Source organism: Cryptomeria japonica, chromosome 3, assembly GCF_030272615.1.
Source record: "Cryptomeria japonica chromosome 3, Sugi_1.0, whole genome shotgun sequence".
Classification (NCBI taxonomy): Eukaryota; Viridiplantae; Streptophyta; class Pinopsida; order Cupressales; family Cupressaceae; genus Cryptomeria; species Cryptomeria japonica.
This window is the reverse complement of record NC_081407.1, coordinates 910884137-910898814: the sequence shown is the minus strand read 5'-3', so window position 1 is coordinate 910898814 and position 14678 is coordinate 910884137.

Genomic DNA, 14678 nt, shown 5'->3' with positions numbered 1-14678 from the left:
CAATGGTATAGGAAGTATAAGTATATTGATATACTATTTTTTTATGAATCAATATTGTAATCAAGGATAAACCTTACATGAAACTAAATGTTACATTATTAGTGAATCATACACAACAACATGTTTATATTCTTATATTGTTATAGAGTTGGAAACTAAACTATTTCAAGGAATTGAATTATTGTTGGCATCTTAACATGCATGTGTAAAGTATTTGAATCAGCTATAACAAGATCAATTTGTTTGATTTAAGTACCTATTTAGGTATGCCATTTTGGGTTTAAGCTATTCCTAAAGAGTAGGAGATATTTCCCACTTTAATATTTAAGCTTTAAGCATTTCAATGCTATTGATGACTCTTTCTACAATATTGAAAAAATAATTCTCTAGCTTTGAGCATGGAGAAAGCTATACAATTTAGGATAGTTGTTTGGAAACCTAATATTTTTGGCATTACTGATGGACATATTTTAGTCTAAAATTTATTTTGAATAGCATGTTTGTATCTACATGTCTAATTATTTCAAATTGAAAACCCCCTCTAGAGAAAGGAGTGACGACTTTGTTGTGAAGTCTAATTTATTAATATTTTGAAGAGCCAAAATAAGATTAGAGATGCATATAATTTAGTGATCAAATAATAAATTCCTATGATAGAAAAAAAAATCGATACAACAAGTAGAGGTAAATCAATAAAAGATACAAATAAATATACCTCAGACAAGTCAACTGACAATAGAGTTAGTATCCATAGGCATAATTATCTAAATCTAATATAGAAGAAAATAATGATGCAAGAAGTACCATTTTGATGCAGAGGTAAGGGTTAGACTCACAAGGGTAACTCAACTTGTGGGCTTCTCCAACAAGATCCTCAAGGCTTCCAACCTCCTTGTCTATTGGTGTGAGGGTTTCTTATTAAAGGTCTAATACTTCTTTGCGAGATTCTTCTCATCCAATACTTTACCCAAAATTCATTTAATAGAGGCTATCACTGGCTTCTTCATGACTGTCACAATCACCATACCCTAGAACAATCATACTCCCAATTGTCCTTTCTTGGTGAAATGGCATCAAAACTCATAGGTTCATAGCTTGGGGTCCTTCCACACCTTTTTCAACACCCCTCACACATGATAGATCACCCTTTAGTTGTTTTATGTCTTGTTTTCGCAATACTGCTACCATAGAGGTCTGATACATGATGAATATCAGACCAATCAGTCTAACTTAGAAAACGTCACAATGAATTCAAAGCCCTACGAGAATGAAACATGAAAATACATAACTACAATGGTCATCCTACTCTATTTTATGAGTTTCTTACATGGGAATGATAAAAATACATTATTTTGATGCCACCGGTTACCCTTATCTAGGGTTTTGACAGTTTTTAGTAAAATGATGATATCTTCTTCAAAACACAATAAAATTTAGTGAGACAAAAGGGAAAATTTCATAGATACACTCCTTTATCACCTCCTACAAGTTTCAAGTGAAGGCATGAAATATTTCACAATGAACAAAAGGAAGAATCAAACCGCGACGTTTTGAAAAACACAAAAAACTCCAACTTCACTAAGAAAATCTTTCAGGATTCAACCAACAACCCTTGGATGGCATTCCAAAGGCATATTTATGCCCATCCAAGTGGGTTACAACCTCCAACCACCAAAAAACAATCTCCCAACCATATTTTTAAAAAGTTGTTACAAAAATGTAAAAATTGTTGTGACAAAAATGACAACTATTTGCAACTTTTACACTTTTTGCCTAATGGATGCCAAACTTACACAATGAGGTCCAAACACATCATAACGACCTCAAATGGCCTTAAAAATAAAAATAAAAAAACAAAACAAAACAAAACAAAACAAACAAACAAACAAACAACAACCTCAAGTTTTGACCTTGTTGGCCAAACCTAGGTCCCTAGGGTGCTCTTGCACCACATTTCATGATTCTTAATAGCTTAACCATATAATGAAACAAAAATATCAAGGGAGGTTACCATTATTTGGTGAAAATAGAATTATAATTGAGATTGCATCCATGCATGGTTAAATGGTTACCAATTAAGAAACAAGAGTGTTTCTCCAAACGAGAAGTAGATAATACAAAATGAATATCAATTCTAAGTCACTTAACATATTTGAATATACAAATCAGGTTCAAGTACATTAATAAGATACACAATCAATTATAATGATAAAACAATCTAAACATTAAATTGGTTGTAGATTAATTGTGAATACATTAATAGAATATTGTTCACATTTCTATATAAAATTCATGTAATATAATAAATTCTTTCTAATTAAACAATGCAAGCAGTGCAAAGTGCTAAAAATAGGAAAGAATAAAGAATATTGAATATATACAATTCTTATAGGATGAAGTTCATATATAACTATTTATAATTGTATCAAAGTTATATTTGTAAAAACTTATGGAAGAATGATAATAAATTTGTAATTGATTTCAGAATTGTGATAGAATTGTTTGAGGATAATGAAGTGGTACTTTTAATCATTGAAAAAGTTTTACATTAATAATTTTAATTTTTAGTTTTCATAATTATTCAAATCCTTAAGTATCTATTATACTAATAATAGGAAAGCATCATCTTAAGTACTTCATTAATGCCACTAACAAATATGAGAATTAAGATCAAGATGTAATGATGAATTATCTTACAATATGGAGATGGAATTGAGATCCCAAGTTTGCTATTCGTGAATTAACAACCATAAAAAGGGAGTAAATGAAATGATAGAGGATTTGAACAATAGATTTATAATGACAATAAGGAAAATTCTACTATGTTTAATTCTTAATGACTCCATCTATATTTTTCTATTGTCTTGTATTTGATGTTAAAATTCCGTATTTTCTAAGAGATAAAGATCCTCATCAACAACATTGAAAGCAATATAAACGCATCTCAAAAAAATATCAAAACACATATTGTACTAATTTATTAAAAGGATATACAGTAGAAATAACAATTCACAAATCAATAAATGAGTATCAATTTTAACTCATTTAATGAATTATAATATTCAAATCAAGGTCTAGTACATTAGTAAGATACACAATCAATTAGAAAGCAAAAACAATATAAAAATTAAATTGGAAGTAGATTAATAGTGAATACATAAATAAAATATGATTCGTATTTAGATAAATCAATTTATTGTATAATATAATATAACTTAAAATAATAAAGCAAAGTTGGATGTTCAAAGCACTAAAAGCAAGAAAGTAGAAAATATATCTATATGAGAGTATATGTAATTCTTGTAAAATAGAATCCAATATATCTATTTATAATTGTAAGAGAGTTATGTTTATAATAGAATAGTATTTGACAAACACTAAAGACTAATTAATTAATGTAACCCAAACCCCTTCTCTCAAATCTCAAAACAAACAACAACTATGAATTCAAAATGCATGAAATAATGCAAAAATTTGCAAGTCTAGATCCAACCTTTTCATTCAAACTTCTCCACAAAGTTGCATAAAACTTAAAAGAATCGACCTAGAAGGCTGATGTTAATTATGGGTAGCTTGGACAGTTGTTCATCCTGACCCAGAAATAGCAGCATTAGATATGGGTAGTTTGGACAACTGTTCGTCCTGACCTAGAAATTAGAAAATGGTTGTTTTTGTCAGATCCTATTGTTAGGATAATAACAATTGTTATTTAATAGTGGCTCTTTTTAGGTGACACCTCATAGCCAAAATTAGTTATTGGTTATTGAGTTGTCTTAATCTCAGCCGTTGGTTTGAATTAATCTCGGATGTTGGTTTTCCAACAGAGTAGTATAAAAAGGGGTCACGAGTCATTTGTAAAAGATGAAGTTTGTGAATTATTTGCAGAGTTAGCAAATAGTCTTGCGGTGTTAGCAAGGGGCGCAGTGATAGCGTTGGGGATAGCAGTGCAGGAATATCAACAGGAGAAATTGGGAGATTGTCGGAGTTCTGCCAGTGAGAGGCAAGGAATTTTGTATCTCTTAATTTGTTGAAGTTAATATATTTCTCATCTGCAGTACTGGTTTTCCCTTCGGGGTTTTTCCAAGGAAAATTGTCCGGAAATATCGCGTCATTGTGTTACACATTTCTTTCTGCCTATTTTTATTTGTGAAGTTGTAGTTGTGTTATTTTCCAATATTTGTTGATCAAATAATCTATTAAAGATAGGAGGTTGATAATCAGTAACTGCAATAGAATTTTCACATGGTATCAGAGCTAAGTTGAGGGTAGAAAAGGTTTACCCTAGGCAAGGAAAGAAATTGAAGGGTTATAAAATCTAGATTGACTTCTTTAGAAATATTATTTCTTTTATCCCTTGAGATGGCCTTGGCAGGTTTAAGAGATTAGGACATATTAGATGGAGCCTCAAATTTTGGTGTCTGGAAAGCCAAAATTTCTTTATTGCTAGAAGAGAATGGTATCAAGGAATATGTTACCATTGTTGTGACTATACCTACAGATGCAACACTTCTTGCAACATATAAGAAGGATGATGCCAAAGCGAGGAGGATAATCATTGACAGTGTTAAGGATCACATAGTTCCTCATATCTTAGATTTGGATAAAGGGAAAGCAATGTGGGACGCCATCCTGAATCTGTACCAGAATGCAACCACCAACCGGAAGTTGATTCTCAGAGAAAAGTTGAGGAATACTTAGATGAACAAGGGAGAAGATGTTATATGTTACCTCACCAGGCTTAGACTTGTCAAGGATGAGTTAGCAGTTGTTGGAGATAAACCAGATGATGACGAGCTAGTAAGAATAGCCCTAAATGGGTTTTCTAAGCAGTGGGATGTCTTTGTTCAAGTAATTAATGGACGAGACACCTTACCAAGTTGGGATCGGCTTTGGAGCAATTTCACTCAAGAGGAGCTTAGACTAAGCCTTGTCAATGGATCCAATAATAAGAGTAAAAAAAGTGAGGTGGAACAGGAAAACGTTGCCCTAGCGGGTAAAGGGAAAGCAAAGAAGGGATCTAGCAAAGGATCAAATCCACAAGGTGAGAAGAAGAAGAAGGATCTTTCTAAGATCAAATGCTTTGGATGTCATGAGTTTGGCCACTATGTCAGCGATTGCCCACACAGGAAGAAAGATAAGAAGGGCAAGAACCAAGTGGCGGCTTCAACAAGTGCAGAGGAGCTCTCTAGTAGATTGGAGGATGAGTTTGCACTCATAGCTTGTATGATTAGCTCAACCTCACAGATTGTCTAGTAAATAGATAGTGGGGCGTCATTTCATATGACAGGAGTTAGAGAGTACTTCTCCAGCTACAAGGAGGAGAACACCAGAATCCAGATCTCTATGGGGAACTTGTCCAAACTCAACCCAGTTGGGAAAGGGACTGTTCAGTTTCAGAGGGAGAATGGTAAGATGATTCCTCTTCATGATGTGTTGCATGTTCCAGGCTTAGGGATGAATTTGATTTTTGTATCTGTCCTTCAGGACAAAGGGTACAATGTACTCTTTAGAGGAGCACATGTATTGATTAAGAATAAGGATTGGAAATCGCCCATAGCTATTGGAGTTAGGAGTGGTCGACTTTATAGGTTGTAGTTTGATACTCCTAAGACACTCATGAGCATCAGTAATCCTAGAGATCTTGGAGAGCTATGGCATAGGAGAATGGGCCATATACATCATGGAGCACTTAAATTGCTTCGTGAGACTATGATAGGTGTTCCAGAGGTGAGCACAGAGCATGATGATATATGTAAGGGATGTGTGTTGGGGAAGTTTGTGAAAGCATCTTTTCCAAGAAGTGACACAAGATCTGAGGGTGTTCTTGATCTAGTACATTCAGATGTATGAGGACCTATGTCAACGAAGTCTCTCAGAGGGTATGAGTACTTTGTTACTTTTATTGATGATTTCTCCAAGAATACCTGGATATACTTCTTGAAGACCAAGGATGAGTTTTTCAATCACTTCCAAGAGTTCAAAGCTCTTGTGGAGAATTCAACAGGAAAGAAGATAAAGGTTCTTCGGTCAGACAATGGAGGTGAGTACAAAGGAAATGAGTTCTAGGAGTTCTGCACCAAGGAAGGAATCAAGAGAGAGTGGACTGTTCCTTACAATCCGCAATAGAATGGAGTTGTTGAGAGGAAGAATCGGTCGATATCGGAGGTTGCAAGAGCTATGTTGCATGACCAGGATATGCCTCGTTATCTGTGGGCAGAGGCATGCAGTACAACATTATACATACAAAATAGAGTTCCACATAAGGTACTGGAGAAGATGACACCAGAGGAAGCATTCACTGGGAAGAAGCCAGATGTCAGTCACTTCAAGATCTTTGGGAGTTTGGCATATTGCCACATTCCTAAGGATACACGTACCAAGTTAGATCAGACTGCAAAAAAGGGGTACTTTGTGGGGTACAGTGAAACCTCAAAGGCATATCAGATATTTATTCCAAGGACCAGGAGGATTATAGTCAGGCGTGATGTCAAGTTCATGGAGGACAAGGCATTTAGAAGGTCCAGAGATTTGCCAGTAGATGATCAGAGTGAGCAATCGACAGAAGCTCCAAGGATAGCTCAATCGAGTCAAGGGCAGCAAAGCTCAAGTAGAGTTACTAGTACAAGCATAGGCTCAGGTAGTGAGAGTTCACAGAGTATGGAGCAACTGGTGTAACATGAGATGCATCAAGAAGACATGGAGGTTGATTTTTCATCCTCTATAGTTGGTAGTAGGAATCATGAGGTTCAGCTGACACAAAAGAATACTCAGGAGTTAGTGGGTACTCGTAGGAGGAGTAGTAGACAACGGAAACAACCAGCTAGGTATGATGACTATGTAGCATTAGTTGGTCAGTTGGTAGATAGTGAACCTTCTAGCTATCAAGAGGCTGCACAACATCAGGTGTGGCAAGATGCAATGGTTGAGGAGTATGCCTCAATAATGCAGAACGATGTGTGGGAAGTAGTTCCTAGACCAATAGATAGGGTTGTGGTTGGATCATGTTGGATCCATAAGATCAAGCACGGTGCAGATGGTAGCATTGAGAAATACAAGGCAAGGTTTGTGGCAAAAGGGTTCTCTCAGAAGGAGGGAATAGACTATGAGGAGACATTTGCTCTAGTTGCCAGGTATACTTTTATAGGAGTTGTAATCTCAATTTCAGCACAAATGGGATGGCAGATCCATCAGATGGATGTCAAGACAACGTTCCTCAATGGTGATTTGAAAGAGGAGGTATACATAGAACAACTAGAGGGCTTTGTAGCACACAGTAAAGAGATCCACATGTGTAGATTAAAGAAAGCTTTGTACGGACTCAAGTAGGCTCCCAGAGCGTGGTATGAGCGCATTGATAGTTACTTGCAGGAAATGGGATTTGTGAAGAGTGAGGCGGATGCTAACCTCTACTACTTGGTGGTTGGGGGTGAGATTCTTATTCTTGTCTTGTATGTGGATGACTTATTTCTAACTGGTTCACTAGGGCTCATAGAGGAGTGCAAGAGGAACCTTGCAGCAGAGCTCGAGATGAAAGATTTGGGACTTATGCACTACTTTCTAAGCATGGAGGTATGGCAGACAGATGGAGATATTTTCCTTGGGCAAGGGAAATATTGCATTGAAATCTTGAAGAAGTTCAAGATGGAAGATTGAAAGCCATGTCTACACCTATGATCACAAATTGGAGGAAGGTAGACACATCCAGAGAGAAGGATGTAGATCCCACGTTATACAGGTAGTTGATTGGTTCTCTCATGTATTTGGTCAATACCAAGCCAGATATAGCATTTGTAGTTAACTCTCTTAGTCAATTCATGGTTGAGCCAAAGGGAGCACATTGGACAATGACAAAGCATGTGTTACATTATTTGTGAGGTACAATCGAGTATGGGATTAGATATGCTTGAGGTGAAGGAATCAAGCTGATGGGCTATACTGACGCAGATTGGGCAGGCAATACAATAGACAAGAAGAGAACTTTAGGGTGTTGTTTCAGTCTAAGATCAGGAGTTGTCTCTTGGTTCAATAGGAAGTAGAAGTCTGTGGCTCTGAGTTCTGTAGAGTCGGAATACATAGTAGCTAGCATGGCGACATGTGAAGCTATATGGCTTTGGAAGTTGCTAGTAGCCTTGTTTGGTCAGAAGGTGGAGACTATAGTAATACACTACGACAATCAGAGTTGCATTAAGTTGACTGAGAATCCGGTGTTTCATGATAGGTCGAAACATATAGACAACAAGTGTCACTTCATCAGAGATTGTGTACAACATGGAGTTGTTCAGCTACAGTTTATACCTACAGATCAGCAGGTAGCAGACATTCTGACAAAGGCATTGGGGAAGGCAAAATTCATCTTCTTCAGAGAGAAGTTGGGTGTCGTGCAGAACAACTTCCTTGCTAAGAGGGATTGTTAATTATGGGTAGCTTGGACAGTTGTTCGTCCTGACCCAGAAATAGCAACATTAGATATGGGTAGTTTGGACAGTTGTTCATCCTGACCCAGAAATTAGAAAATGGTTGTTTTTTGTCAAATCCTATTGTTAGGATAATAACAATTGTTATTTAATAGTGGCTCTTTTTAGGTGACACCTCATAGCCAAAATTAGTTATTGGTTATTGAGTTGTCTTAATCTCAGCTGTTGGTTTGAATTAATCTCAGTTGTTGGTTTTCCAACAGAGTAGTATAAAAAGGGGTCATGAGTCATTTGGAAAAGATGAAGTTTGTGAATTATTTGTAGAGTTAGCAAATAGTCTTGCGGTGTTAGCAAGGGGCGTAGTGATAGCGTTGGGGATAGCAATGCAGGAATATCAACAGGAGAAATTGGGAGATTGTCGGAGTTCTGCCAGTGAGAGGCAAAGAATTTTGTATCTCTTAATTTGTTGGAGTTAATATATTTCTCATATGTAGTACTGGTTTTCCCTTCGGGGTTTTTCCAGGGACAATTGTCTGGAAATATCGCGTCATTGTGTTACACATTTCTTTCCGCCTATTTTTATTTCTGAAGTTGTAGTCGTGTTATTTTCCAATATTTGTTGATCAAATAATCTATTAAAGATAGGAGGTTAATAATCAAGAATTGCAATAGAATTTTTAGAGCTGATAAATATAACATAAATTAGAAAGAAAAAATGATCTACAACAATAATGAATTGCAAAGTTTTTTCCCTTTAAAATGGTCTTCAGTCTAGTGAAATATTGCTCCTCCAACCTACAAACCCTCAATAATCAACCTCTGTTATCAATAATGGAATGAATGAAGATTCTTGCTACTACCAATCCTTCATTATAACCAGCAAAACAAAAGGCTTTAAACCTCCCTCTTCAATATCTAAGCCTAAAACTTGCAAATTCAAACTTTTGTCCAAATAACCCACTAAATTCCAAATCAATAATAATGCGTCCAAGCTCTCTCCAAGCCCAATTTTGCCCCCCTTAAAAAATCCAAGACTAAAACATGAAATAGCCATAAAACCCCATAATTTCATGCATTTTATATCCAAATGGTCTTTTCTATTTTTCTTTGTAATATTGTAAAAATGGTAGATTCTCTTCCCTTCCCACTCCTCACAAATAAAGCTTGATTTGGAAAAAAGTGAGAAAACACAACACGGGAACCACAAATTCAAATTCCTACATTGTGGGAGCATTAATTGGGTTGTCATAAAGTATTAAATTCCGAAAACCCATGCCAAGTTTTCTGATTTTGTAATTAAAACTTCAAATTTGCCTCTTTAGACTATCTATCACTTCTGTCACTTCATAATTTTGAGACATTAAAATGTGACCAATTATTTAATAATATATTTTGGCTTCATATTGGAATTCATTCTCCAACTGCAAAATAAATTAACGAACCTTAGAAAATAAAAAAATTAAATATTCTCTTTTTGGTTGATGAGGATTGCTATTGATTGTGGATGTTCTTGCATCATTAAAATATATTTTTTTGAAGTGTTTCATTATTTAATAAGGAATAAGTTTTTTCAAAATTCAAAATCTTAATTGTTTTGTCATTCATTTTTTTTTTGCAAATCTAGAATGATGTTTTGGTCCAAAGTGAAATTTCCTTGAACTTGAAAGTCCTGTAAAATAGACAATATTTTTTATTTGTTTTTCAAATATTTTTCATAAGTTTTTTTAAGTCATAGAAGAAATTTCTTGAGCATCTCTTTTCAACATTACAATACAAAATGTTGTCATGCTTTGTTGTCATTACACATTTAAGACAATGATTATAGATATATGTAATGTCCTAGTTGCAATTGGTACAATGGCCAATATTGTTTACATCAATGAAAGAGATTGATCATGTCAATGCAAACTGAACAAGTGGGATAAAGTAGAATAGAAAAAGTATTTGCACAACTTTTAATTTGTCATACACCTACACATTTCACATAGCTAGAGAAAATGTTAGAGGTGAATATATATGACTATTTTGTAATGAAAAGATTATCTAGAAATAAAATAGATGTTGTTTCTTAGTCAATGTGAAAGAAATAGAATGTGGTGAAATGTATAAGGAAAGAAGTAACCTAAGATGTACAAGAGAAGAGGTTTTTAAGCTGATTTAGAGTTATTCTTTTATTCAATGAAGTTATGTAGGTTGATTGATATGTACTAAGTGTATGATGTTTGGCATCAGATTGGCTTATGATGTTTTTGAAGAGCATAATCCTTATTTCGAACATGTTGCTCTATTTGTAAAACCTACTACAGTAAAGCTGGATGCAATTGTATCTATGAAGGTGTGCAAGAAAATATTAATGCATTGATGTAAACGACATTGTTATGATATATAAAATTGTGGAGATGTAGAATCAAAACATTTGTGTTTTTAGCTATTTTAGCTTTATCATTTTCAGTTTTTTCATCTTTAATGTCTAACAAATACTAATAAGTTGTTCTCTTGTAGCTAAAAACTTGTGCACCTACACTACAAGCTCTATGCTACACTTTGCAAAAGCATTTTTATTGCTGTGATAAAATGAATGCATAATTCTAGCAGACACAAGAGATATTATCTACACTTGACTCATCCAATACCAAAATGGATTCACAATCATCATGATCATATTTTTGTTTGGAAGCAAGTTTGGAACCTTTTATACAAATACTCGCACCTATATATATTTTTTATTTTAAAATTTTTGTAAATGATTTCTTGTAAGATTTAGTGTGATTTTCATTTCTCCTTTGTGATCAATTAAGTCAACATGGAGGGTTTGTCTTGAACTTTTTACTTTGTTAAGATAAGTAATTTTGATGACATATGCTTTGATAGTTTCAGAACAACTTATCAGCACAAACAAATTTAAGTAATTGTAACTAAAAATTATTTTTAGTCAAACATATGGTCTATAGAGATTTATTATAACTATGTTATATGGGCCACAACTTTTCCAATTGTAATTGTCTACTAAATGTATATTTTATACCACTTTGGGTCTAATTACCAATTTTATTTTATTTTTTGAAAAACTCGATGTTTCAACATCTCTTACTCTTATAAATAATTTTTTTTTTTAAATGAAAAAATATCCTTTTATAGATCTATAAGTGAATTTTCCAAAATATATATCTTTTAATATTTTAATTAGTTTTTATATTTTATATTTTATTTTTATTGAAAGTAGGTCAACAACACTAAAATATAAGGTTGATTATCTTGTGAATGAAAAATACTAAAATTTATTTTAAAAAATTGAAAAAAATAAAAGCACTAGAGGAAAGAGTCTATGTCAAGATGATATAATTTTTTTCCTATTTGGACAAACAATTAAGAAAAGATTTGACATCAAATGGAAAAGGGTTATATTTAAGTACACACGACTTTTCAAATTTAATGAAAAATATATATTCATAAAAAAATAGTTAAAAATATATTTTTGCACTATAGTTTCAAGTTATCAATATACACGAAAAAATTAAAGAAAAAAAGGCAAAATTTACTATACATAGTGTGACGCTTCGTGTAACTTCAATTTCAGCGTTTTATCAACAACTAAATTATAGTGTTTACTTTATAAGAAAGTGTATTCAAATAATTTTTTTTATTTTTTCTTTAAATCACAAACATAAAATACATAAAAAATATGCATTTTATTAGTTTACATCATTTTAAAATTCAAAGCATATATATCACTTTCTATTGATTCAATCTAAAAAGTTGAATCAACATTGGCCATTTCCTTTATAAAAGTGTGACACAACTTTGTGCTTTTACCCCTCTAATTTTCCAAACATTGAGATCTTCAATTGATAATTTATTCAATGTATTTGTAGTTGATTTACAAAACAAATAAAATTCTTGAGATAATAAATGATAATATTTCATTTTTTTAAAAAAAAATTCTATTTACTTTTGGATTTGATGACCTATATCCTTTTGTGGTATCACCGACCTTTTGTTATTACTCCTTTATTAAAATTCAATAACAAATTATATTAATAAGAAAATATTGCATTGAAGAATATAATGAAAGTATAGAATACAATAATAATGGAATATTATTAGAAAAAAAAATCTTACCAAAGATATTGTGAATATATGAAGCTTGTGATTAGAATATATGGTTCAATTACTTCACTATTTTCTTGTATGACTAGTATAGTAAGCAATATACAAATTGTATAGTAGTCACTCTAATATGTATTTGTTTTAGAAATTTGGAATCTATATTTGTCAATATTTTAGTAGGCATGATCAATTAGCAATTTTAAAAATAGAATTTTTTTGTCAAGTAAAAAATCTATTTCTTGTTTGGAATAAAATTTCTAGTCCTTTTGTAATTGCGTTGTCTTGTTCCTTATTAATGTTGAAACCTCCAATAATTATTATTTTTTTGTTAACATATTTGATCATGTTAATGATTGCAACAAGTTTTGTACCAAAAGATGCATATAGATTTACTAAATTGATTTTGTAGTTATGGATAATTAGTTGTACTAGTATAATTTGAATGTTATTGGTTTTATAATACTTTCAGTTTGTGATTGGTATTGCTTTTTTTATACATAGCATGATTACATGTGTAACATGCATATAAATACATTCAAATTGTTGCAATTTGTTATTGATGTTTGAGTCAAATGCATGTGTTTCTCGAAAACATATTATATTAGATTTGATGAAGTTGTAGTCATTTACAATGTCATCGATATATGATTTTAGAATTTGTGTATTCAAGGAGATAATAGATGTTGAGGTGTTTGTGTTTAGGATGTTTTTTTTTGTATTGAAATTGTCATTTTTCTTTTGTGACTAATCAATGCATTTTGTTTACAACTTTTTTTAACATTATTACTTTTTTGTTAGTGAATTCAATAAGTATAATGAATCATGTGACAATGCAATATATACTAGTCTAGGTGATCTAACTCCTAATGGATCAAAGGCGAGTTTATCCAATGTGAGACCTTGTTTATGCACATGTAAGTTTTATAGGGAACTATTTTCATATTTTTATATGTGATACACATTTGGAATTTGATACACATTTTTCTACTCACACTATAGGTGCCCATTGTTTCAGTGTTGTGTTAATGTATAAATGTTAGAGTTTGCTAGTTTGTTGTTGACCAATTTTTACATCCATAAATTAAATCCATATGATATCTATATTATTTTTATAATGTCCCCTTCTGTGGAATAGTCAGAAGTGACCACTTAAACTATTTAATTCTTGTAGGCTAAAGCAAGTATTAAGAGAAAAAAATAAATAAATTATTTTATGTTATCCAATAAAGTACATTTTAAGCATAATTTTAATTAATTAATTTGATAAAGCAATATAAAGTGACTTAAGTGAAATACTAAAAGGAAAATATTAAAGCCACTTTACTATTTTGGAGATCATTTCTTTATGATTGATTTATTTTTCATATATTTGGATTTTGGAGAGCTTCTTGTGGATCAATAACCATAAGAGAACAAACCTAAGGAAAAATCATTTTTAGTTTAACTATTTTTCCTAGCTAGTTGCAGGAGAAATCACTTAGATTTCTCACATAGTTTTAATGATTGAGATTTTATAAAAATTTGTGAAATATTTGGTAAAGAAATTTTTTCATATTTTTTAAAGATTTGATAGTTTTCTTGAAGATGTTGGGACGTCAATCTTGTGGGATATTTAGTTATTTTAATGGTTGACAAAAGACTTTGTGTTTGGGTGATTATTTTATATTATAGAGAAATTTTGTTATGGCTAATGAGGTAAGAGGTTGTGAAGAGAAATTGATAGTATACCTAGGTCATCTTCCTCTACTATTGTGTTGAAAAATGAGTATATGGATGGGCGTGGGAATTAAATTTTGTTGGTAGGTGCATAAAGGTTATGGGTAATGGTTTGGGTGATTAAGGAAGACTTTCCCAGGCATATACTTCTGCATACACTAGATGTATCCCTTTGTCGAGTATTCTTTAGTGTTTAGGGGTTGGGAAAGACCAATACTAGGTGTGTAGTTGTAGCTCACAATGGACTAGTTTGTTAGGGGTGTGTGGCATACTTCATACCTTGGTGTGGGAAAGATAAGCTATATTTATTTCCACACAACTCAATTGCAACCACTGAGTTGAATGTTGCCTTTTTAATATAGTGTTACCAATTCAAAGAATTAGTTTATACGTATGAAAGAGGTCAAAGGTCAACAATAAACCTATTTACTACTATTAAGT